Source organism: Theobroma cacao, chromosome 9 (genome assembly GCF_053813885.1).
Source record: "Theobroma cacao isolate CCN51 chromosome 9, ASM5381388v1, whole genome shotgun sequence".
NCBI lineage: Eukaryota > Viridiplantae > Streptophyta > Magnoliopsida > Malvales > Malvaceae > Theobroma > Theobroma cacao.
The window spans coordinates 42,004,010-42,009,539 of record NC_142647.1 but is presented as its reverse complement, the minus strand read 5'-3'; positions in this window follow the sequence as shown (position 1 = coordinate 42,009,539).

Below are 5,530 nucleotides of genomic sequence, written 5' to 3'. Positions count from 1 at the left end.
AAGATGTTCAAGAAGGTCCACCGGATTTGTATTTATCATAAGGGTGGTAATTTGCAACATCAAAATAAGTCAAATTCCACTCCCTCCTTGTTTCAAGTCTGTCTCTGTTTGTGTTATCAATAATCTTCCCACCATGATCAATCACTAATCATATACTGTAAGATGCTTGGACTGTATGAAAATAAATAGCTAGTGCTATGTCATGTTTGCTGCATTTGTTGTTTCAACTTTTCTCAGAGTTTTTACATCCCTCCACCAAGGAAATGTTGAAATATTTGAAAGAAAGGATCCAGGTGAAACTAATTATTGAAATCCAAATGTCAGAGTACTTGAGTAATAAGAGATAATCACAACTTGGAAAACAGATAGGATGGCAGCTCAAAAATGTTAGATTAGTGATGATCGGGCAAGAATCAAAGAAATGTTGATGACCATTCAAAATGTAGTAATAAAATCTGAAAGTCTTACATCTTTTAACTGTCTAATGGTGTAGTTAATTTTCTAAGAAAACAAAGTTGCAAGCATTAGTCGTCGGTCCTTTTTGTTTTTTCCTTTGGACAAAGAGCTCATTAATAAGATTCTCTTTTTTCTTTTTTTCTTTTTTTCAGTTAGCAGGTTTTGAACGGCGTGTAGTGAACAACCGGATAAAGATCGGCTATGCTAAAAATACTGTACCTCCAATCTGATACTAACAATAAGCGCCAAAGTAAATTATTTTTTTATCATTTAATTTTTCAAATGTATTTATTTCACTCATTTACTTTTTGAAGAATAATATTTTTATCATTAATATTTACAGGTTTTATTCCATATACTCCATTGCACATCGAATATAAATGTGATTACTTTTTTTAAAAAACGGATTTTATTTTTCTATCACCGGCAATGTCATAACAAGTTTTTAGCTTAATTGACATAAGACTTTTGTGACATAGAGCACTTGGTGAAGGTCAATAAACTGTACAATTGCAAAGTTACACTGATTGTCAGGATATATATATATATAGGCGTCTAAATCAATCACTACTAACGACTTCACCTTAAAATTTTGACAGTCACATTGTTGAGACTTAAAAAGTAGCTAGGCTAGTAGTGTTTGGGCCAAAGTTATTGCGATTGATATTAGAGTACGTGTCAACCTGATATGGCTTGATCCTATGGAGTGGGTCTTGATTATGATTAAGATGTATAAGCTCAATTAGAACATCAATGATTTAAATGAGTGAGGCTTTGATACCCTATCTCCTATTGGATATAAATATGATTGTTAAGACATATATAAGGTCTAAATCAATCACTATTAATAATTTGAACTTAAGCTTTTAAGGATTACGTCATTTAGGTTCGAAAGGTTGTTGGGTTAATTATACTTGGACCCGAGTCGTTACAATTATTATTTTCATCATTCAACCATTAAAAAATAATGAACTTACCACATGATATTCTACATCAGCTACTCTATCTTGTTGTCATATCTATGTGGTAATAAAAAAAATTAAAAATGGATTTTTAAAAAAATATATTAAAATTTAAAAAAAAATTCTTGTCATATGGATATGTCCACATGGTAAGAGCAGTTGACATAAATAGTGATGTGAAATGTCACGTTAGAGATCCATTATCTTTTAAAGTTGAGTGATCAAAATAAAGTATAATATCTAAAAAAGTTCATGAACTATTTAAGAAAATTCAAATAAGCTCTTATTTCTTGTATTGCATTAATTAAACTCTTATACTTTTATTTTGGACTAAATGAACTCTTATGATTAACGATTAACTAACTATTATTAATCAAAATTATACTCGTCATTCTATGTTATGTGGTGCTGATGCAGTTTGATGACATAGTCATGACCCTCCACATTAGTGCCATAAGCAAAAAGCAAAAATACAAAAAAAAAAAAAAGATAAGTGGTATTCTAACTAATGACTGTTAGTCAACCATTAATCATAAAAGTTTATTTGACTTTGAATAAAAAAATAAGAACTTATTTGAATTTTTTAAAAAAATAATTCAGGTTTTTTTTAAGCATTATGTCTCAAGACAATAACAGTAGTCATAAAAATTGATGATCAATATGTTATTTTTTAAAATTGATTGATCAAAACAATTTTTAAAAATTAAATATCCAAAAAAGTAATTTATTCTAAGCAAAAAGAAGAGAGAGATCTAAAAGAGAGAGTATCGACAAAATGAAATGGAAAATGCAAAAGAAAGTGTGAAAGAATCTAGGCTTCAGCAAGAACATATGCCCAAAAAAACCCAGAAGTTGAAGAACATAAAAGAAAGAGTTGCTTGATCTTCTAATATTGATGAAGAATGGGCCAAGAGTGTTTTTACACAAGCACGTGATATCACGTGTTTCTTTTATTCAACAAATTTTAACTAACTTGAAGAGTGGTTTTTATTTTTATGTCTTTGTAGTTACAGTTAATTATAGTTTGTGCCACCATATAACTAAATTCATTTTTGGTTAGTTGATAAGCTGTATTAAACTGGTCTTTGGCCATTCTTAATATAAGAAATTTTCTCGACATTTAAATTTCTTCTAGAATTTACATGGTATTAAGAGTTGAGGGGTTAGGGTTTCTTTGTAAATCTTCTTTGTAAATCTTGATTTTCTTTTCTGATTTTTGCATTGTTTCTTTTCTTGTTCTTTCTTTCTTTCAATTGATTCTTTTCCCGCTTAAAAGAATGGTTGATTCTTCAAGACCTTCAACTTTGGAGAGTTCAAAGGCTGCAAATCTTGAAGAATCTTCGTACTATCTTCATCACACCGATAATCATGGATCGATAGTGATTTCAGCAAAAGTTTCGATTAACATACTACATTCGTTAGAACATATCTTTCTTGTTGGTGTTCACTATCTGAAACAAAGCTGGTTTTATTAATGGTTCAATTCTAGAACCTAAATCTTCTGATGGCGTTTATCCAACTCTGAATCGCTGCAACAATCTGATCGTGGCTTGGCTACTTGAATCCATGACTTCACTGATTGCTTCAAATGTTTTCTTCATGAACTCTGCATAAGAGATTTAAGAGATTTTTAAACAAAGGTTTTCACAACTTGATGGCACAACGATTTGTAATTTGCATTATACTTTGAGTAACCTAAATCAAGATACAAAGTCAGTTGATTCTTACTTCACTGAACTCAATACTATTTGGGAAAAGCTAAAAAGCTATCGTCCATTACCTCATTTTGAGTGTCGAAGCTATCACAAGAAATGTTTTCATAAATATGTTAAAAGGAATCAAAAGGATTATGTGTTTAGGTTCTTGAATGGTCTAAATTAATCTTATTTTGCACTTTGGTCACAAATCACCACTATGGAACCACTTCCAACACTAGACAAATCTTATAGTCTAGTATTAAAAGTTGAATCGAATAGGAAATTGTTTGTAACACAACCTTTGTCTAAATCAAGTGTTATGATGGTGGTTAATGACACTAAAGGAAAGAACAAGAATGATTTGATCTATAGTCATTGTGGTAATAAAGGTCATGTTAAGGAGGAATGTTATCGTATTATAAGTTTTCTTGAGAATTTTAAGTTTACAAAAGAAACATCTAGTTACTTTAAGTTCACAACATATAATGTTATCGTATTATATGTTGTGAGTTCTCATCAACTTGAAAAAAAGGAAGAAACTGTTAACTTTATATCTCAAATGACTCATATAAAGAATCAAGCTTAAAAGTTATAGGCTTTAATTGGTGATGATATTGATAACAGTGATGACTTAACCAAATCACCAATTGATCAGCGGACTAAGCCTACTCTTGTTAACTCCATTGTAGCAGGTATAATTCTAAACTCTCTTAAAGCTGACAATGTTTGTCCACATAAGTCTTTCAAATTCAATTATGTTCTATTAGATTACAAAACTTAGATTGTTGATACAAGGGGAGTATAATCATATTCCATGTTCTTTGAAATGTTTTTATTCCTACAAAATTGTTAATAACATGTTTGTTCATCTCCTTAATAATGCCAAGGCATATGTAACTCATGTAGGTACTGTTAAGAGATCTGAATCCTTTACTCTCACCAACGTCCTTTATGAACCTTCATTCAGTTTTAACCTCATTTCAGTGAGTCAACTCACAAAATCAAAACAATATTGACTTGCATTTACTGATAGTTATTATGTCATTCAAGCTCTTCCTTTATGGATAGTGGTTGGGCTTGCTAAAGTCATTAAGGGCTTATATCTCATCGAAAGCTATCAAGATGCACCATATCTTAGAAGTTTCAGTTTGAATGATTTTGTAAACTTTCCTAAACATTCAAGGGTTTGTACTACTATTTTTTATGATTTTGATCTATGGCATTACAAGTTAGGCCATGTTTCTTTTCAAAAAATAAAGGATATTCAAAAGACATGTGATGATGTTTCTTGTAATGCAAATTTACATTGTGAGATCTGTCTATTACTAAACAAAAAAAATTGCCTTTTCCAAATCACATACAAAGAACTACTTTTGCATTTAGATTAGAGCATGTTACTCTCTAAGGTCCTTATTCAATTTCAACTTCAAAAGTACATCATTATTTCCTCACAATAATTGATGATTTCAGCAAATTCACCTGCATTTTTCCTGTAAGACAACTTTGATATTTCAACTATTCTACCTTCATTTTTCAATTTGATTTTAAATCAATTCAATGTATCTATCAAACAAATTAGATCTAATCATGATATAAAGTTCAAGTTAAATGATTTTTATCTTTTTAAAGGCATAGTGCATCAAATGTCTTGTATTTGGGCCTTTCAACAAAATGGTGTAGTTGAAAGAAAGCACCAGCACTGGTTACTAATTGCAAAAGCTTTATTATTTCAATTTACACTACCTACTTCTTTATGGGGTGATGCAATTTCAATAGTATCTCATATCATAAGTAGAATTCCTACACCAATTTTAAATGACAAGACTCCATTTGAAATTTTGTATCAAAAGCCTCTTTCTTATTCTCACTTAAAAGTTTTTGATAGTCTTTGTTATACTTCTACCTTGTCTCATCATAGAAAAAAGTTAGAACTTAGAGCTAGGAAATATGTGTTTATAAGTTATACCAATGGCGTTAAAGGATATAAGTTATATGATTTTGATGCACACAAAGTCATCATATCTAGAAATGTAATTTTCTATGAGAAAATTTTCCCTTTTCGTTTAAAACAACATGTTGCACATTGCAATGAATTTTCATAAGCACCTTCTGTGCATAATGCTAATCCTAGTCCAAATCATATTTTCTTCTAAAATTCTTCCTATCTTGATCATATACCTGTGAGTTTGTTTCATAATGAATATTGTTCATCCAATATACCATCATGTTCTAATGAAAATATTGCACATTCTTCATATATTGAAACTACTGCTTCTATTCCTAGTCCCAATTCTAGTTTAACAAAACAAAGCCTTGAAATAATTCTACTTCCTTTGTTTCTGAATCTAATTCTCCTGTTCTTAGGAAAAGTAAAAAAGTTTGACATATTCCTAAATACCTTAATGCCTATAACTG